Source organism: Ornithorhynchus anatinus, chromosome X2 (assembly GCF_004115215.2).
Source record: "Ornithorhynchus anatinus isolate Pmale09 chromosome X2, mOrnAna1.pri.v4, whole genome shotgun sequence".
Lineage (NCBI taxonomy): Eukaryota > Metazoa > Chordata > Mammalia > Monotremata > Ornithorhynchidae > Ornithorhynchus > Ornithorhynchus anatinus.
This window is the reverse complement of record NC_041750.1, coordinates 10,104,671-10,126,064: the sequence shown is the minus strand read 5'-3', so window position 1 is coordinate 10,126,064 and position 21,394 is coordinate 10,104,671. Positions and strand designations below refer to the sequence as shown.

General features: G+C 45.9%; 1 protein-coding gene across 1 annotated transcript in view; it reads left to right on the top strand.

The window, feature by feature from the left end:
- Positions 1-5,665: 5,665 nt before the first annotated feature.
- SMARCA4 (SWI/SNF related, matrix associated, actin dependent regulator of chromatin, subfamily a, member 4) overlaps positions 5,666-21,394 on the top strand; it is a 98,708-nt gene continuing 82,979 nt past the window's right edge. Inside the window, exon 1 of the mRNA XM_029052722.2 lies at positions 5,666-5,914. The gene's annotated coding sequence lies outside the window, so the exon portion shown is untranslated. The remainder of the gene's footprint in view (positions 5,915-21,394) is intronic.

The following is a 21,394-nucleotide window of genomic DNA, read 5'->3' as shown; positions in this document are numbered from 1 at the left end:
TCTTGGGAGGGCCTGAGACATTATGGGGGAAACAGCATAGCTAAGTGGAGAACATGGAGTGGGAGTCTGAAGACCTGGGTTCTAATCCCAGCTGTGTTGCTGACCTGCTGGGTAAACCTGGGCAAGTCACAGCCCCTAAGAGAAGCAGCGTGGCCTAGAGAAAATAGCACGGGCCTGGGAATCAGAGGACCTGTATTCTAATCCAGACTCTTGCCACTTGTCTGCTGTGTGACCTTGGGAAGTCATCACGTCTCTGGGCCTTAGTTACCTCATCTGTAAAATGGGGGCCGACGGCCAATCTCCTGGCCTCCTGTTCCTCCCCATTCCAGTCCATACTTGGCTCTGCTGCCTGGATCATTTTTCTATAACAACATTCAGACCACGTCACCCCGCTCCTCAAAAAACTCCAGTGGTTGCTCATCCACCATCAAACAAAAACTCTTCACCATTGGTTTTAAAGCGCTCCACCACCTTGCCCCCTCCTACCTCACCTCACTGCTCTCCTTCTACAACCCAGCCCGCACACTTCGCTCCTCTAATGCTAACCTCACGATCTCACCTATCTCACTACCGACTCCAGCCACGTCCTGCCTCTGGCCTGGAACGCCCTCCTTCCTCAAATCTGACAGACAATGACTCTCCCCCACTTCAAATCCTCACTGAAGGCACCTCTCCTCCAAGAGGCCTTCCCTGACTAAGCTCCTCCTTTCCTCTTCTCCCACTCCCTACCGCGTTGCCCCGATGTGCTCCCTTTGTTCTTCCCCTCTCCCAGCACTTATGTACATATCTCCAATTTATGTATTTTTATTGATGTCTATTTCCCTGGCTCTAGACTGTAAGCTGTTGTGGGCAGGGAATGTGTCTGTTTATTGTATTATACTCTCCCAAGTGCTTAGTGGAGTGCTCTGCACACAGTACATGCTCAAAAAATACGACTGAAAGAATGAATGAATCCTCCTCCCTATGACTTAGACTGTGGGCCCCATGTGGTACAAGGACTGTGTCCAACCTGATTATTTGTATCTAGAATTTTGTATGTAGTATTTTGTATCCAGTGCTTAGAACAGTGCGTGACATAGTAAGTGCTTACCAAATTCCATAAAGAAAAGAAAGGAAAAAAAGGAAATCACTCTGAGCTTGTTTCCTCATCCTTCCTCTTATATTGTGAGACCTAGATTAATTCATTCATACATTCAGTAGTATTTATTGAGCGCTTACTATGTGTAGAGCACTGTACTAAGCACTTGGAATGTACAATTCGGCAACAGATAGAGACCATCCCTGCCCACTGATGGGCTTACAGTCTAATCGGGGGAGACAGACGGATAAAAACAGGACAACTTAATTATGATAAATAGAATCAAGGGAATGTACACCTCATTAACAAAATAAATAGGGTAATAAAAATATATACAAGTGAGTTGGGGCAGACACTACGGCTGACCTGATTACCTTGTGTCTAGCCCAGTGATTAACACTGTGCTTGGCACGGAGTAACCGCTGAATAAATAAAAAACAGAGTGACCCAGTGGAAAAAGCACAGGACTGGGAATCAGGAGATCTGGGTTCTAATCTTGTTTCTGCCACTTGCCTGTTGTTAGAGGTTGGGCGAATCCTTTAGCCTCTCTGTGCTTAGGTTTTCTCATCTGAAAATGGGGATTAGAGACCTAGACTGTGAGCATGAAAGGGGTGGGAACTGTGTCTAATCTAATTTTACTGTAGCTACCCTAGTGCTTAGCACAGTGCTCGACACATAGCAAGGGCTGAACAAATGCAATTCTGATAGTACAAAAAAGATGCCGCCCTTTGGCGACTGCTTACCTTGCTTGCTGTCTGATCCTGCAGAAGAGAGAGCTGAGTTACAGCAGGTCAGAGTGATTTTCAAGTGGCAAAAGTCATCCTGCTTCCCAGCTTTCTCCAGCAGCATTCAGCTGCATGAATATAAGAGCTGAGGAAGGCAAACAAATATACAGTTCAGGTAGGAGGAAGCAATAGCATGTAAATCTAGGTATATAAGTGTTACATCCAGGGAGGGGTGTGAGTACCCAAGAGCTTAGGTGAAGCAGAAGTGACAGTTACAGGGAATATAGGATGAGTACACTGAGGAAGGATTATCAACATGGAGGTTGAAGTGCCCAAGATTCAGAGTAGGAGAAGGGAGGGAAAGGTATCGAAGTCAGTCAAATATGCAGAAAGGTAAAGTTGGAACTAGGAAGAACGGGGGCTCTGTATCCCACTGACCTCTGAGTCAATTTATTAATAAAGCCGTAGCTTCCCATTACCTCTAACTGCTTTGGGTTATGGGATATTCCCCTTGAAAGACAAGAGAAAATGCCCTTTCTAGTTTAAAGCACTGGACAACTGGATATATGTGCATTAGAGAAGAGATATTTGTTCTCTTGTCAAACATTAGTCATTAACAATTGTTGGGGCTGGTCAAACCTGAGGGATCGATACAAATATGATCTGTAAATCGGGAAAGTCACATGCCAATGAGCCACTCAAGGGCTAAAATAAACAACTCTTTTTCAGGCCCTGAAGAGAATGCATCCACCTCTCCCCTCCCCATTCTTTACGGCCGGGTCTACGCTAGTAGCAATCGTACCGAGTGCCCGCTGGGTGTAATGCACGGTACTAAGCTCTTAGGAAGGTTCAACAGAATAAAGAGGCATGTTCTCTAACCAGATGGAGCTTACACTCGAGCACAAATAAATGTACAGTTGAACGTACATACACGTGCCGAGGATGGGACTAAAAAAGCATGCAAGTGCCCAAAGTGGCTGATTGAGACAATATGACTTGGGGTGTAGGGAATAAATTGGGGAAGGCCTACTGAGGAAGTGGAATTACAGGAGGGTTATAAACATGGGGAGAGCTGTGGTCTATGTAACAGCATGACTGAAGGGATGGAGGCAGGAGCATAGAAAGCATGATAGGATTATGTGGGAGAAACCAAGAGAGTCAGCTGGGGGGGGGGGGTGGCGGGTGAAAAGAGCAGATATGTAACATGGAGATAGTTGGTGGAGAGCTTTGAAGCCGACTCGCAGTTTATGCTCGACGCAGAGTGAAATGGGAAGCTAGAGGAGTTTTTTTTGAGGAGACGAGAGATGTGGGCCAAGCGATGCTTCATGATGATCCATGCAGCAGTGTGCGGCAGAGATTGGAAGGGGGAGGGACTGGAGGCAGGGAGAGTAGCAGGGAGGCTGGTCCAATAGTCTAGCCACAACATGACTAGAGCTTGGACCAGTGTGGAAGCTGCTTGGGTGGAGGGGAAAGGACAGATCTGGGAATTAGCAAACTGACTGAAAGTGAAGCTGGGAGTTGAGACCGACAACTTGGGCTCAAGCAGCCTGGCTTAGTGGCAAGAGCACAGAGTTGGGAGATGGAGGTTGTGGGTTCTAATCCCGGCTCTGCCACTTGTCAGCTGTGCGACTTTAGGCAAGTCACTTAACTTCTCTGTGCCTCGGTTACCTCCTCTGTAAAATGGGAATAAAGACTGCGAGCCCCACGTGGGACAACCTGATTACCTTGTGTCTACCCCAGTGTTTAGAACAGTGCTTGGCACATAGTAAGCGCTTAACAAATACCATGATTATTATTATTATTATTACGACTAAAGTTGTCGGTTTCTAGGACACAGAGCACGGTGGTATTGTTGACAGAGAAAGGAAAGTTAGGAGTGGGGTTAGGGATAAAGATGAGAAGCTCAAATTTCAGATGTGGTGAGTTCAAGGGGATGGAAGGTCATCCATGAGATGTCCCAGAGGCAAGAGGAAATGCAGGACTGTAGAGCAGGAGAGAGGCTTAGATGGTGAGGTAGATTGGGAGTCATTGGCATAGAGGAGGTAACAGAAGCCACGGTAGCCCTCCCTTCACGGCCCCCAGATAAAAAGTAGAAGAAGAGTCGGGGACTAAGAACAAGGCCATGCACGAGACCCTCAGTTAGGAGACGAGCTAGACAGCAAGCTCGTTATGGGCAGGACTCATGTCTAAAACTCTGTTGTATTGTTCTCACTCACATGCTTAGTACAGTGCTCTGCACACAGTAAGCCCCCAATATAGCCCATTGATAGATGAACTGTGGAAAGAGCTAATGAATGAAACTGTGGAAACTTTTCAAAAAATACACAATGAATAATTTCCCATGGAGCCCAGTGGCCACATCCAGGCTCCCTTTCCCAATAACTGAGTTCAAAGCAGCTGAAATGGAATTTGAACAATATTCCACCCACTTGGAAAGAGTGTCGTTCGGCGCCACCTTCAATTCCTGTTCCAACAGGTGGACAGGCAGCAGATGTTGAGACCGACGAGTGGGTATCCTAGTTAAATAACCATCTCACTCGGTGAGATGAAGGTGGCTCTTAAACACATCCTTATATATACAGGTTCAGACATTATTCGTTTAAGCCCAATGGGGCAGGGATTTGTTTGAACTTGTGCCCAAACCTATTACCAAAAGAAGTCACCCTTCCCCCAGTCAGAGGCCTCTCACCGAGCTTTCGGTGATCCGGGGGTAGAAGTGACTTGGCCGGCTTTGTCCTAAGGAGGGTCGAAACCATCGTCTTCTCACATATTTTACTCCTACTCGTCATCCCCTTTAGACTGTGAGCCTGTCAAAGGGCAGGGACTGTGTCTGTTGCCGAATCGTCCATTCCAAGCGCTTAGTACGGTGTTCTGCACGTAGTAAGCGCTCAATAGATACGATTGAATGAATGAATCCCCTTCTAGACCCTTCGTTGGGTAGGGATCGTCTCTCTCTAGAAGCAGCGTGGCCGAGTGGAAAGAGCCTGGGCCTGGGAGTCAGAGGTTGTGGGTTCTAATCCCCACTCCACCACGTGCCTGCTGGGTGACCTTGGGCAAGTAACTTCCACTTCTCTGGGCCTCAGTTCCCTCATCTGGAAAATGGGGATTAATAGGGTGAGCCCCACATAGGACAACCCGTTTACCCCGTATCTGCCCCAGCGCTTGGAACAGAGTACGTGCTTAAATAGCGTAATTATTATTATCTGCGGCCGAAATGTACTTTCCAAGCCCTTAGTCCGGTGCTCTGCAAACGGTAAACGCTCAATAAATACGATCGAACGAACGAATCCCAACTCCCCGCCACTCCCGTTTGCAGATGCCCTCTTCCCGAATCTATTTCTTCCGGCCCCCGAGGCCTTCTCCCTCCCCCCCCCCGCCAAAGAAAGTCCCTCTACGTCCTTTTTACGTCCCTCTTTCCAAGGGCACACACCTTCCGAGCAACCCCCTTCCCCCTTCATTTTTCTCTCTCCTCAGAGCAACCTTCCTCGTGCCCTCCGTGAGGAGGGGGAAGCGCAGCGACGGCGCCCCTCCCCCCCTCAATCTCCCTCCCTTCCCTCCGCCGCAGTGGCGCCACCAGTGCGCATGCTCCACGGCGTGGCCTAGTGGGGGTGGGGGGGAGCCGGGAAGAAAGACTGTTCGGCGAGCGCCGCCGCGAGGTACTCGGAGAGCGCGAGGAAGCCTTTCTCCCGCGCGGGCACCTCCGATCGGCGCGCGCGCGCTCTCGCTCGCATTGAGAGGCGGCCGGTGGCGTGGCGGGCGGGGGGAGGAGGCGCGCACGAGGCTGCGCGTCGGAAGGCCAACGCATGCTCCGCCGCTGCCTTCGGGGAGGGGGGGGGAAGAGGAAGAGGAGCAAGGGAGCGCGCGCGGGCGCGCGGACGCCAGGGGAGGAGAGAGAAAGAAGGGGGGTAAAGAGTGAGCGAGGCTGAGACGGGTACGCGCGCGAGTCTTCCTTTTCCCGGGACGGAGAGCGACGGGCATTTTCTTCTTTGTTTCGTGAGGCGAAGAGAGAGACCGAGAGAGGCTCCGACTGACCCTCGGCCCCGGGCTGAGGGGGTGGGGGGGGGAGGGGGCGCTGGGACGTTCGGCCGTCGTGGGCTCCTCCTGGAACCCGGTAAGAAAGGAGGCCGCGGGTGGGCGTGAGGGCGGGGGGGGGGGCGGCCGTTTTTTGTTTTGTTTTTTTTAAAAAAACCCAAACCGGGTGGTTTCCTGCCTTCCCTCGGAGGTAGGTTTTGAATGGAGCTGGGGATCCGGGGGCGGAGGGGCCGCGACGGTTTGGCGGGGCGGAGGAGGGCGGTCGCCTTCGGCCATGCCTGCGATACGGCGGCGCCAGAGGGTCAAGATCTTTCGCCGGGCCCCCGGTACTGTAGGAGACCCTGCTCGGTGAGGGCTGGACACAGCGGATCGAAGAGTAGGAAGCTACGGGCTCCGCGGAATCTGGATCTTGGGCTCCTTTTGCTCCTTCCTACCCCACCACGCCCCTACCCCCACCCCCGTAAGCCACCGTTGGGCCTGCCATTTACACCTCCTTTGGATTTGCCCCTCCAGTCTCGCCGAACCCCCTTTCGGTTCCTAGCGTAACCTTTAGTTATCTGTCTCGCTTTCTAATCATCCTCGCTCGTTATGCTCCCCGCCTTTTTATTTTATTTTCTTTCTTTGCCTACCCACCTCGGCGAAACACTTCCTCCGGTCACCCTTAAATGGGGGTGTGATGTGAGCGGCAGGTTGGGAAAGAAAACACGAGCCCGATTGAAATCTTTCGATTTTGTCATAGGAGAAAGATTCAAAATGCCCCCCCCAAAAAAAAAATGAAAAGGGGCAGCGATTAGAAAGCCCTATTAGCAAGCGTAGATCTTCCAAGAGGCTTCTTTTATTGATTTTTTTTTCCTCTTCTGGAAGAGAGGGAACAGTTTCATCTCTTTTGTTGCTTCAGCAGCAGTTAACAATAGGCTGTTGTTTGACTAGCTCTCTGGAGATTTTCTGGGTACATTGTAAACCCGTTTTTATCTAAAATGTTGTCCTCGCATTTTCTTTGAGACACATTATTAGCTGCCCAGACGTGAAAAAAATATCAAGTCAGCAGGCTCTGAATCCACCCAGGCAAGTAAAACGTGAAAATCAATTTCTCAGAAGAACTACCCCCCCCACCCCCCGCAAAAGAAAAATCACGCACCAAGGGACAAGGATTTCAGAACTCTTAAAGGTGAAATGAGAGGCAGAGGGTGGTTTGAGGAAAGAAAAAAAGTGTTTCCATCGAAAATGCCCAGTACACTTGTACTTATGCACCCTTCCATTTTGTTCTATCTAAAAAGCTATTGCACTTTCAATTTTAATTAATGTAATAATTTTAATTCCCCTTTTTAGGTGACGGCTTTGTTTTAGGGCCCAAGTTATATTTTGCATATTTACTTCAGAGATGGAAAGAGAAGAAAGGTACCATTTCTTGGGGGGCATGACAGTACTTTACCCTTTTTAAATTTACTTTTGGATAGATTATACTTTCGGTGTTCGAGGATCGGTACTGTGCTAGGCACAGCTCAGTAGTTGCTTAGTTTTCAGGATATGCTTTAAAACTTGATGAAATTTGCAAATTGAAAACCGATCTGTGCATTTCAGGTGATTGCTTAGCTTTTGAAAGAAACTTAATTTTTTAGGGTTCTAATGGGGTCTTATGCCCCTCAGGTACTAAACTACAGTAAAATATAATCGGGTGAGTTGTTTAAGAGAGTTGCTTTTTAGTAGAAGGAGAACTTTTCAAATCACTTCCATTAATGGAATTTATTGAGTTGCTTACTATGTGCAGAGCACTGTACTAAGCGATTGGGAGAGTGCGGTGCAACAGGATTAGGCAGAAACCTTCCCTGCCCAAAGCAAGTTTACAGTCTAGCGGGGGAGACTGACATTAATATGAATAAAGTTAATGCACCTTAATTTAGGGAGAGGGTGGATTCAACCTCAAATCATCTTTTGGAGACTATTGGAAAAACCCTGGTTAGTGTTCTTAATTGGTTCTGTGAAAATAATCTTAAGAGAAAGAGTTAAACGAAGCACACTGATCAATGGCGTTTGAGTGCCAGGCGCTGTACTCAGGACTTGGTAATTGGCAGTATAATACAGTTGGTAGATGTGATCTCTGCCCTCAAGGAACCAGTTCACATAGGGTGAGATTTATTGAGTGACTGCCGTGTGCAGAAGACTGTACTAAATGTTTGGGAGAGTTCAGTGTAACAGAACTGGTAGACACGTTCCCTGCCCACAAGGAGCTTTCAGGACTGAATGTTTTAATAAACTAACATTCAAGTAAATATATACATAAACATATTCCTATATACCCAAGTGCTGAGTATTAATGCATCCCAAAGGTCAAAAGAAGACCAGAGTAATAATTGTGATACTTAAGCACTTACTATCATGTGCCAGGCACGTACAATCATATCAGACACAATCCTTGACCTATAAGGAGCTCACAATTTGAGGGAGAGAGAACAAGTAAAAACAACCCATTTTACGGTGAGGTAATTGAGGCACAGAGAAGTTAAGTGACTCGCTCATGATTGTACAGCCATGGTGATTAAAACCCAGGTCCTCTGAACTTCCAGAACTGTGCTTTTCTCCCTTCAAGTGATAATAGTTAATACTTTAACTAGTACTTTAGTATAGCTTATACTAAGCCATCCGGTCAACCGGCAGTGTAGCGTACCAATAGTAAGAATATGTATTTAAACAATTGAATGTTTAAATCTCTATATCTGATTTAATGGTCACCTACATCCATTTTCTGAGTTTAAGCACATTGGTTGCTTCTTGCAGCACCCGACTGCTCAAAGAGCTGATGGTTGCAGGCCGGCTGGCTATGTGTGGTATCGCTGTTGCTTCCCAGCAGAGTACCACTACGTTGTGTTATTTGAGATTTGCTTCAAGGTTATGATTTACAGAGAATTCTTTAACATGAAGGCTGTGTTGTTGAGGAAACTCATTCTCGGAAAATGGCTGAATAGTCCCAGTGATTCAGTAGGAATGGATTGTTTTGGGGTGTGTGGTTCTAGGATACTGCCACGGCTGACATTTTGATACAAATTCCTATTTTGTTGAATTGGCTACTTAGCGGGACACTATCCCCCTGCCCCTCCGAACGATTTTATTGTATTAAATGCTGTAAAGTGGAAAAAGCATTAAGTAACCCAACAGTTGTATTTATTGAGCATGTACTCTGTGCAGAGCACTTGGGAGGATACACTATAACAGACCAGTTCCCTGCCCACAACGAGCTTAAAGTCTAAAAGGGGTGACAGACATTAATATAAATCAGTTAAATTATGCATATGTACACAAGAGCTGTGTGGCTGAGGGAGGGGTGAAATAAGGGGTGCAAATCCTAGTGCAAGGGTGACAGAAGGGAGTGGAAGAAGAGGAAGTGAGGGCTTGGGAGACGTTTGCATAGTAAGGCTTTGAAAGTGGGGAGAGTGAGCGTTTGTAGGGTATGAAGGATGGAATTCTAGGCCAGAGGCAGGACATGGGCAGGGGCTTAATGGCAAAGTAAACGAGACTGAGGTACAATGAGTAGGTTGGCATGAGAGGAGTGAAGTGTGTGGGCTGGGTCGTTAGTAGGAAATCAGGGAGGTAAGGTAGGAGGGGACATGATTTGAAGTCAATGGTAAGGAGTTTCTGTTTGATGCGGAGGTGGATGGGCAACCACTGGAGGTTCTTGAGTGGGGAAACGTGGACTGAACAGTTTTGGAGAAAAATGATCTGGGCAGCAGAGTGAAGTATTGATTGGAGTGGGGTGAGACAGGAGGCAGGGAGGTCAGCAAGGAGGCTGATGCGGTAATCAAGGCGGGAAAGGATAAATGAGTGGAGTGACGTGGTAACAGTGTGGATGGAGAGGAAAAGGATGGATTTTAGTGATGGAAAGGTTGAACCGACAGGATGTGGCAACAGATGGAATTATGTGAGTTGAATGAGAGAGCTGGGTCGAGGATAATGCCAAGGTTACGGGCACGTGGCAGTTCTGCCTTCAGTGAGGAAAGTCAAGGGGAGGACAGGACTTGGGTGGGAATATGAGGAGTTCTTTTGGGACATGTTAAGTTTGAGGTGTCAAGTTGGACATCCAAGTAGAGCGGTCCTGACGCAGGAGGAAATACGAGACTTGCAGAGAAGATCAGGGCTGGAGATGAAGATTTGCATGTCACGTCCATAGAGATGGTAGTTGAAGCCTTGGGAACAAATGAGTTCCCGAAGGGAGTGGATGAAGACGGACTCGCAGGATAAGGCTGTGGGAGGCAGGGGAGGAGCTGTAAGAGACTGAGAATGAGTAGCCAGAGAGATAGGGGCTCCAGGAGAGGACATGTGAGTGAAGCCGAGGTTGGATAATGTTTCCAGGCGAAGGGGCTGGTCGACAGTGTTGAAGGCTGCTGAGAGGAGGAGGAGGAGGATTAGGATGGAATAGAGGCCGTTGGAATTAGAAAGGAAATCTTTAGTGACCTTTGAGAACAGTTTTGGTGACCTAAACCAGATTGGAGGGGATCAAAGGAGAGGAAGTGGAGACAGCGATCAGGAGTTTGGAGAGGAATGGGAGGCTAACCGGAAGGAGCCATGGGAGAGTTTTTTAGGGCAGGGAAGACATGAACGTGTTTGAAAGCGCTGATGAAGAAGCCATTGGAAAGTTGGTTGGGGAGGGGGCAAGTGTTTTGATAAGGTGTGAAGAGATGGGATCAGAGGCACAGGTGGAGGGAATGGATTTTGAGAGGAGGTGGGAGATCTCTTCACTGCTGGGAAAAATGGGAGAGTTGAGAAAGGGCAGGACGGGGGAGGGATCGGAGAGGAGCAGGGGGCATTTTCGGAAGATTATGCCTGGTGGTTTGTTTTCTTACAGTGTGTGGCCAAGTCACTGGGGGCAAGAGTTGAGGGAGGCGGGGGGGACAGGAGGATTGAGCGGGGAGTTAAATGTCCAAAGCAACTGGTGAGGGGAATGGGCAGGGGAGTCGATACCCTATAGCACAGTACGGTTGAAGCAGAGGCTGGGAATGTAGCTGCATCACAGCCTGACCGATGCCACGTGCGGGCTCATAATCGCTTCTTCCTATACCTACACTTTCTACTTGGACCAACGTGTGGACAGTGTTTTGCCCATAATTAATCAATGGTATTTGAAAGCTTACTGACTGACCTTGGGCAAGTCACTTCACTTCTCTGTGCCTCAGTTACCTCATCTCTAAAATGGGGACTGTGAAGCCCCATATGGGACGTGGGCTGTGCCCAATGTGATTAGCTTGTATTTACCCCGATGCTTTAGTACAGTGCTTGGCACAGAGTGCTTAACAAATACCATTGTTAAAAAACAAACAAAAAACCACATTATTCCCTCATACTCCTGTCATGTTTACCAGAATTGGGTGCATTACAATTTATCTCTTTGCAGGATAACTAATTTGAATGCAGATCACAGCAATTGTGATCATCACTGTAGACAGCACCACTGTCCTTCCTTCTCACGAGTCCGTAACCTTGGCATTAGCCTTGATTCCCCTCTCTTATTTAACCTACGTATTCAGTCAATCACTAAATCCTGTCAGTGCAACTACCGCAACATCACTAAAATCTGTCCTTTCCTCACCGTCTCCAAACTGCTGCTACGTTAATCCAAGAGTTTATCCTATCCTGCCTCCTTGCTGACCTCCCTGCCTCCTGCCTCTCCCCACTCCAGTCCATCCTGTGCTCTGCTACACTTCTCCAAAAACATTCAGTCCCTCTTTCCCCACTCATCAAGATGGATGGTTGCCCATCCACCTCTGTATCCAACAGAAACTCCTCACCATTGGCTTTAAAGCACTCAATCACCTTGCTCCCTCCTACCTCACCTCACTACTCTCCTACTACAACCCAGTCCACACTCTTCGCTTCTGTAATGCCAGCCTACTTACTGTCCCTCATTCTCGTCTCTCTTGCCACCGACCTCACGTCCATGTCCTGCCTCTGGCCTGGAACGCCCTTCCACTTCATATCCATCAGAGAATTACTCTTCCCCCCCGCTTCAAAGCCTTATTGAAGGTACATCTCTTCCAAGAGGTCTTCCCTGACTAAGCCCTCCTTTCCCCTTCCACTCCCTTCTGCATCACTCTGACTTCCTCCCTTTTTTCATCACCTCCTCTGAGCAGCACTTGTGTCCGTATCGTAATTTATTTATATTAGTATCTGTCTCCCCCTCTAGACTGTAAGCTTGTGGGCAGGGAATGTCTGTCAAATTGTTATACTCTCCCAAGCACTTAGTACAGTGGTCCGCACACAGTAAGGGCTCAATAAATACGATTGATTGAATTGTGTGTCAGTACGTAACAGTGGGCCTGTGTATGCCAAACACTGCTGTGTGTGTGTGTGTGTGAGAGAGAGAGAGAGAGAAAACTGGAGTGTTATGATAAAGTACAAGAATGCTGTAAAGAACACCAAGCAGTAAAATGTTAGTGGAACCAATGGGGAAAAGGGTTAAGAGCAAAGCTTCAAAATGGGGGCTGCATGCTTTGTTACATGCTTTGAAATGGCACCAAAGAAATAGAAATTTCTTCCTGCTCCTTCATCCAGTCGTATTTAGTGAGTGCTTACTCTGTGCAGACACTGTACTAAGCGCTTGACTCTTTGAGATGCTTATGGGTGCTGAAGATATTTAGTTCCACTTCATAAATGACTGTACTTTGGTAGGTAACTAAAAGTAATTTCTAGTTGATTTATCCTATCGAACAAAACGATCATTTGACATCATTTGTTTTCCCCTCTCCTTTAATGCTGTACCCTGTTGCATTGTATCACAAAATTATTTGTGTTAATCATGAAAAATATTGTGAAGTTCAACACAGTGTAATGTCACTTGTTTTATTTACATGGTGCAGTTGTGGAGGGACACAGGATGGCCAATATGGTTAAGAACACGGACCCAAGAGTCAGTAGTTGTAGATCTCAGAATTTAATGGATTTAGATAACGGACTCTTTTCCGGTTTCCATTCTCTCAGAATCAGCAGTATTTATTGAGCATCTGCCGCGTGTAGAGTACTGTATTAAGCACTTGGGAGAATTAGTAAACAATCCTTGCCTTTAAGGATTTTACAGTCAAGCAGGGGAGATGGACATTAAAGCAAATTACAAGTGTGGAGAAGAGAGTATAAAGAAATGCACATAAGTGCTATTGGGTGGGGGGGGGGGGGTGAGTACCCAAGTGCTTACCTAGCACGGAAGTGCTGAAGTGGCACTAAGAGAACATAAACTGGGGAGATGAAGAATTTTTCTGGGAAGGACTGTTGGAGGAGGTCTGTCGATTTGTGAAGTGAGGGGTGGCGGGGGGGCGGGGGGAGTTCCAGAGCAGCGGGGAGCATGTGAACAAGAAGAGATCAGTGGTGGGAGAGACAAGAGTCACAGTGGGTAAGTTAGTTTGAGAGCAGTGAAGTGTAGGAGCTGCGTTGTAAAAATGATTGTGGTATTTAAGGGCTTCCTATGCCCCAAGAACTGTACCAGGCTCTGGGGTAGATACAAGATAATCAGGTCGGACACAGTCTGGTGTAGTGGGAGGAGAGTGAATAAGGAGGGGGGAGAAAGTGCATCAAGTGCTTTCAAAGCCAGTGGTCAGGAAGCGGAGAGGAATGGGCAACCGTTGGAGGTGTTTGCAGAACGGGGAGACGGGTGCAGAACTATATATTGGAAAAATGATCCGGGCAGCAAGTGACTGGAGGAAAGGAGATGAGCAAGGAGGCTGATGCGGTAGTCAAACCAGAATATAAGACGTGCCTGGCCGGGTGGGGTGGGCATTTCGGTGGAGAGGAAAGGACAGATTCTGGAAATGTGTAAATGTTCTTGTATGTTCCCAACTGCATTCAGTGTTTTGCATTTAGTAAATGTTTATATTATGTACGTGGAGTGAGAATGTCCGCTGACACCAAACTGAGTTTATAGTCGGCTCTCATCAAAATTAATTGCTGGAACAAATGGCATTTATACTTTCCAAAAAAAAGTACCAAACAGGGTAAAGTGGCTTGGGTAACGGAAACTAACCGCTTTGGGTCAGTGAGACCTACTGGAACCAGTATGGTGGATTGTGTAGGAGAAATTGAAGGGAAAAACAGGCTTCAACTGGAACACTTGGAGAACACTGCAAAATAAATAATCCTTTTACAGATGTCTCTGCTGTTTTCTGGATGTCACCAGAATAGTTGCTGTATGATTTATGGAATAGAAAACAAAAGGAGTGACGGGATTTATACAAGTGCAAGAAGGCATTTATTAGAAAAAATAAGACAGGGACATAATTTACTAGCTCTTACTACATTACTGGATTTGTAGTTAATATTTCTAGTCTTCAGAACTGTAAATAAGCTTTTGATAAATAACTTGTGCTACCAGGCGACTTATTAATTCATATTATCTTCTACATCCATTTTAATTAATATTTATTCTTGAATATAATTTACAAATTGAAATCCAGATTTGATTCCAACATTCCAACAAACATCTTGTTTTATGAAGCAATTCTGTTTTGTATCGTTGCAAGCATATCTTTGACTCTGGGGATTCCAGTGGCCCTGCAAGTCTGGAGACTGCTTTGGGACCACCCAAGTTAGGAGTGAGTGGAGTGGGGATGTGGCTAGGAGTGTGGAAAGACCTCAAATGCTTGGTTGATTAGGTGCAAATACTGATGACAGAATGTATGGAAGGAGCTCAGAGATGGGTGTGTCTCCCCAAATATTGGTTTTCTCTGCACAACCCAGTAACTGCTGACGATAGTTTCAAGATTAAAATACTTTTTTGTCCTGATAAACTGTTCCAAAAAAACCCTTTTCCTGTGCTGGCAAAGCCATTCTATCTCCAGAAACGTAAGGCATTCTAGTTTAGTGCATTCGGTATATCTCGCCTCCTTGAACCAGGATAATGAAAAACTTAACACTATACAGATAAAGAATCTGCCCCACTCTAAATTATGGGGCTGTAGTTTTAAAGTACACATCTTCAATCTTGATAGATGAGTTTAATTTTCAGTAACGAAGCAACTGACGCGTCATTTTGTTCTCAGTTTTGTAAATTTTCCATCCGGCATTTGCAAACGGTGAGCGCATATGGTGACTTTGTTTTTGAAAATATCCCATTTTTCATATCGTTTCAGTACAACACATTTCCTTATTGTTAGCCTGGGACGTGAACAGACAGTTGTAGTTTAAGATTTTAAAGAGATGTGAGAAAGCTGTAAAAGGAATGAATTACCGCTGGAAGGAAGTTAGAGGGGAAAAAATATGAAGAACAACATGTTGGAAATTAGATTTTTGAGAACTGAAGGGATTCGTGAAGGTACAATTGTAGATGATTGCTTAAGACCGTAAGTCCCTCCAGACTAAACTTCTTGAGGGCAGGGATCGTGTCTACCTTTGCTGTACTCACAAGTGCTCTGCCCATAATAAGTGCTCAATAAATACCACTGACTGAATATGATTAATAAATAAAATGAAGAATCCTGGCCATTGCTAATTGCTGAATGCATCATTCAAGCTAGGTAATAGACATGGATTCATTGTGTTCTTGAGCTTTAAAGATCCAGAGGAGAAAAATTTAGCTGTTTGCATTTCACGGGTCACACGAAGCAGAATATATCACATGTCCTTATTGAAGTCACAAGTAATGGATTGTTTTCAAGTAACTTCTGTTCTTGTGAGCAATTGTAATAGTAATTCGCTTGCAAAGACAGAAGTACTTTAGAGAACAGATACGTTGGCACATAAGCCGTAAAGGAGTTCACAACTGCATTACCAAGTAGCAGAGTGCTTGCTCTTGTCCTCAAAAAAGTAGAAATACAAATAAAATTATTAATGTTACAAATTTCCAGTCTTTTAGCTTTTGGAGTCTTTGGTTTCCCATGTAGTTTTGCTTTGCAGGGGAAAATGAAAATGCAGCATTTTAATCTACAGAAGAATACTGGTTGTGACTGTGACTAAAGCTAAATTAGGTAATCAGAAGTTTAGACAAAACAGTTGGGCTTTTTTGGACAAAAGGGAGCCCAACTTTGTACAAACTTTTTTTCCCCTCCCTTTTATCAGAGCTGATTTCATCTTAAGATTGAAGTTTGATCAACCAGCATCGTATCTCCAGTTTTAGTAGATGTATATGTAGGAAATTAGAAATGGTTAGGTTGGCAATCACTTCAGGTAAATGCACAGTTTTAATCTACAGAACACTGGTTCTAAAGCCCATTATGGGCAGGGAATGTGTCTGCTAATTCTGTTGTATGGACTCTCCGAAGTGCTTAGTACAGTGCTCTGCACATAGTAAACGCTCAGTAAATACCCTTGACTGATGACTGAAGCTAATTCAAATAACCTAAATGTTAGATACACCTGATTTGGCTTTCTCGGACCTCTGCCAGCTAAATTTTGGTTGAGCATCAGGATGAACTCGGAGGCCGGATGTTGATGTAAGAGGAAGGAGCGTGGCTCAGTGGAAAGAGCATGGGCTTTGGAGTCAGGGCTCATGAGTTCGAATCCCAGCTCTGCCACTTGTCAGCTGTGTGACTGTGGGCAACTCACTTAACTTCTCTGTGCCTCTGTTCCCTCATCTGTAAAATGGGGATTAAGACTGTGAGCCCCACGTGGGACAACCTGATTCCCCTATGTCTAGCCCAGCGCTTAGAACAGTGCTCGGCACATAGTAAGCGCTTAACAAATACCAACATTATTATTATTATTATTAGGTGCGGGGGGAAGGAAAAAGTGCTCACTGATGCTTCTCCTCTTCCTCCGCTGCTGCTCTTGGGGCCTTGTCAGACACCAGAGCTGGGCCTGGGTGGCTCAAGGGTAAAGGATGAATGGTGCCAGGACAGGAGAGAAGAGCAGCCTGATGAGCATGGCGGGAACCCCACAGGTCCCTGGGTATCCTGCCACGAGAAAGCAATGTTAGAGCTGTATCCTTAGCCCCCTTTTGACTCTTAAGGAGCACGGTGGGCTACCGACAGCTCTTCTTCCATCCCCACAGTAGCTGAGGCCATGCCCCCTTGGTGCTAGGAGCCTACCAGTCAGTAATATTTGAGTGCCCACTCTGTGCTAAGTGCTTGGGAGAGTACCATAGAATTAGTAGATAATCCTTGCCCTCAAGGAGCCTAGCCGGGGAGACAGACACTAAAATAAATTACAGCTAGGGGGAAACCAGAGAGGTTAAAGATTGTGCTACTGGGGGGAAATTCCGTAGTGTGTGGGTGCTGAAGTAGTAGTAAGGAGTTGGGGAAACGAGTTAATCGGGGAAGGCCTCCCGAAGGAGATAAAGTTTTAAAAGCGCTTTGAAGAAAGGCTGAGTAGTGGTTGGGAGGATGTGAGCAAGGAGTTAATGTCAAGAGATGAGAATGTGGAGTAGGTTGGCTTCAGAGGAGTGAAGCCTGCGAGCCGGATTGCGGTGGGAGAAAGAGCAAGGATGAGTATAGGGGAGAGAGCTGATTGAGTGCTTTAAAATTGATCGTCAGGAGTTTCTGATTGATGTGGAGAGGAACGAATAACTATTAAAGGCTTTGGCGGAGTGAGGAGACTTACGCAAAATGATGTTTTAAGAAAACGATCTGGGCAGTAATGGGAAGTATGGACTGGAGTGAGGAGAGATTGGGTATGAATCTATGTGCATAGGCAATGAAGAAGGGAGGGAGAGTGAGTGTGGGTGGGAGGATAGTGAGGGAAGGCTTCTTGGAGGAGATAGGATTTTAGTAGGGCTTTGAGGATGGGGAAGGTGTCTGATATGGAGAAGGAGTTCCGGGCAGGAGAGAAGGCAGCTGAAAGGTCTGTGGGCTTTGATTTTGTTCGAAAGAGCTCTTTTATACTATTTTATAGTGGGCGTACTTGACATCGATTTGTCGGACCTCAACCTCTTTGAAGTGAGCAGTGCCGCAGTGAGATGATCACAAATTTTGAACCTACTGTTGCCATTTTGCCATTTGGTTACAAACCACTGACAACAGAAGTGTGGTCGTGAGCCATTCTGTAACCGGAGTTCCCAACTGGTGGGGTAGAGCATACCAGATGACTAGGCAACCCTGCTCCGGGGCCCGGCGATTTCAGTGTGCTTTCCATCTTTGGTTTCACCTTGTGTGAACAGATTGTCGCTCGCAGTTGGGGAGCTGCGAAATTCAAATGGCAAGTGATACGATGCGTCCCGCACCCACACACCTCTTCGGTTCAAGGTTTGCGGAAGATAATTCTCAATTGTCCCAAACTATTTAGAGAATTTCTAAACAAATGACATAATCCATCTTGCACCCACACATATCTTCATTTCAAAGTTCGGATAAGATAATTCTCAATTATCCCAAACCGTTCAGAACATTCCATACGATAATGTCAGAACAATAAATGCCCTCTCTGATTCTCATTCTGTATTGCAACCATAATTAGTTGGCTCATTTAACTTTTTATAGATTTTATTAGACATTCATTCAGTCGTATTTATTGAGCACCTACCGTGTGCAAAGCACTGCACTACGCGCTTGGCAGAGTACTGTGCAACAACAGACACATTCCCTACCCACAGCGAGCTCACAGTCTAGAGGGGGAGAGACAGAAGTCTGACACTTAAATCTTAAATCTATCTCTGTGCTATAAGGATTGTCCATTCGAGAGAGGATTTCAGAGGGAACTAAATCAACAGTCATTAGATTTGTTATTCCTGTTAGAGATTTAGCTTTACAATTCTTTATAGAAAAACAGCTAAATGGAACATTTACTGGTAAACCCTCTCTAAATTGAATTGAAATTAAAATTCTGCTTAAAATTGTGTTTTTGTTGATGTAAAATACTAAGATAAAATTTTGAAAGGATCAAAATGAACTCTTTACATCCAAGTGTCTGCCTAGGAACAAACGTATTGAGGGTGATTGAGAGCAAAGGCCCTGACATTGTCTTCTCCACCAGTTTTTGGGGGGCCTGGACTTTCAGCCCATTTCTCCAGCAAGACCTGAGAGCTTCTGAAAAGTTTGTGGTTTTTTTTTTTTAAAATCCCCAATAAAAAGAACCAAATTGTCTTTCTAGTCCATTAGCTCTTTGAAGCCTCTTTGCACCCCTCTAATAATTCCCCCCACATTTAATCAGTGGTATTTATTGAGTGTTCAGTGTGTGCGGAGCAATGTACTAATCTCTTGAGAGAGTACAATACGAGTTGGTAGACTCTTTCCCTGCCCACAAGGAGTTCACAGTCTAGAAGGTTCTCAATAGAAAGTTGGTGCCTATATTTGCAAATTTTCTATTCATGAATGAAGTGCTTTCTTTTTTTTCTTCATTCCACCTTCTGTTACCAGAGAAATGAACTATTCTGCAAATCTGCAGTTTCTAAACTTCTGGCTGAAATTTGGGTACCTGACTGGATTTTAGCCCCCTTGTTTTGATATCTAGAGAAGCAGTGTGGCTCAGTGGTCATGGGTTTGAATCCCGGCTCTGCCACTTGTCAGCTGGGGGACTGTGGGTAAGTCACTTAACTTCTCTGTGCCTCAGTTCCCTCATCTGTAAAATGGGGATTAAGACTGTGAGCCTCACATGGAACAACTTGATTACCCTGTATCTACCTCAGCGCTTAGAACAGTGCTCTGCACATAGTAAGCACTTAACAAATACCAACATTATTATTATCTAACTTTGCTAGCTCCTCTTTCAGTTTTCAAATTCTGATTTCCCCCTTGTGCCCCAGACCAAATTTTCTTGACTCTCCCGCTGCCTCCAGACCTGTTTTCCCAGGATTGTCTCTCGCTCCTCTCCCCCCTCAAATTGACAACCCTTGCCCCAAAGGCTAAGTATCGAACTGTTGGGAAGTCCTCTAGCTCTAGTCTAGCCCATATAGGACTCCTCCGGAGTAGAGGAAAAACAGTAAGCCACCTATGATTTCCCCACGCAACTTTTCATAAAATGGAGAAAGACAACCTAGTCTTCTTTTTGTTTCTCCTGACCCTTTTCCCTGTGATTTTTATCTTCCCTTGAGTTGACTTGGTAGTGAGCTGGGCTCTCGATGGATTTCATTACTGTATAAAATTGCCGTAGCTTTTCTAACCACAGAGGGCCGCAGAGGAATGCTAGCGTCACAGTTATAACTTGTAATAGAATGACTCATTGCAAGGATCCCGGCAGCTGTACTTTAAGCAGTCTGAAACTGAATATAGATTTGCTCACGTTGCCGTAGGCCTTTTGAAGACCCAGGAGAACTATCCAAAATACCCAACCTTTGGCCTTCCCTGGAGAAGCAATGCCTAGGATTATTTGATGAGATTAGGAGTCCATACGGTAGGGTTTGCTTTATAGTGTGAGTCCGAAAGGGAAAGACAAGGATTTCAGCTACTAGTTCTCAAAGCTCCAAGGATGCCTCCTTTCAGAAGGTAAAAAAGATTGGAATTGAAAATAAGGGGAATTGAGCATAAATTGCAGAAGGGATTTTTGGGGTGGCTAGAAAGGAGATCTTTCTGATTGGAAATTTTTTATGGTATTTAAGACCTTAACTACGTGCCAGGTACCATACTAAGCGCTAGGATAGATATAAGCTAATCCACTTGGACATAAATCCGTGTTCCATGTTGGGCTTGGTCATAATCCCCATTTTACAGATGAGGAGACTGAGGCACAGAGAAGTGAAATGACTTACCCAAGGACATGGCAGACGAGTGACTGAGCTGGCATTAGAACTCAGATCCTTCTGACTCCAGGGCCGTGCTCATTTTACTAGACCACACTGCTTCTCTTGTTAAACATTGAAACACGTTACCAGAGGAGGTCAAGGGATATTTTTTGCTGGAGATCTTTTAAGAGTAGGTTAGGTAAGAGCGGTCCAATTACAGGGTCAGGAATCAGAGGCAGCCCTCCGGATCTTTAATAATAATGATGGTGTCCGTGGCGTCGCTGTGGGTCGGAGATGACTCGACAGCAAAAGACATTTGTTAAGCAATCACTGTGTGTCAAGTACTGTTCTAAGCCCTGGGGTAGATACAAGTTAATCAGGTCGGACACGGTCCCTGTCCCACGTGGGGCTCACAGTCTTAATCCCCATTTTATAGATGAGGTAACTGAGGCGCAGAGAAGTGAAGTGACCGGCCCGAGGTCACACAGCAGACAAGCGCCGGAGCTGGGATTAGAACCCATGACCTTCCCTTAAAGCAGTGTGGCGTAGCGGATAGAGCACAGGCCTGGGCATCAGAAGGTCCTGGGTTCTCCTTCCCTGAGTTGATTCACCTCTCCACTTCCCGTGCAGGTTCACTTTTTTTGAACAGGGCGAAAATGGTGTTCTAAAAATGGTGCTGGAAGCACCATGGTGGTCCTTGTTCTTGCAGAAAGCACCCAAGTGGGAACAGGAAAGGGACCGATACCGCACTCCTTTTGTCCCCCTTCTCCCCTGTCCCTTTGGAGCTGAAGCCTGTCACAGTCCGCTCCATCCTCTTCTAGTCGCGTTCCCCCTGGAGCTCTACGGCATTCCACCCTGGGATAAATATTCCTTTTTTAGAGTTGGTAAGTGCAGCCCTACTTAGAAACCTAAGCTGATAACTGAGTCCCTTGATCAAAAGGAAAGCAAAACGATTGTTTGCACTCTCATCTCATTGTTTCAATCAATCAGTTGATCGTA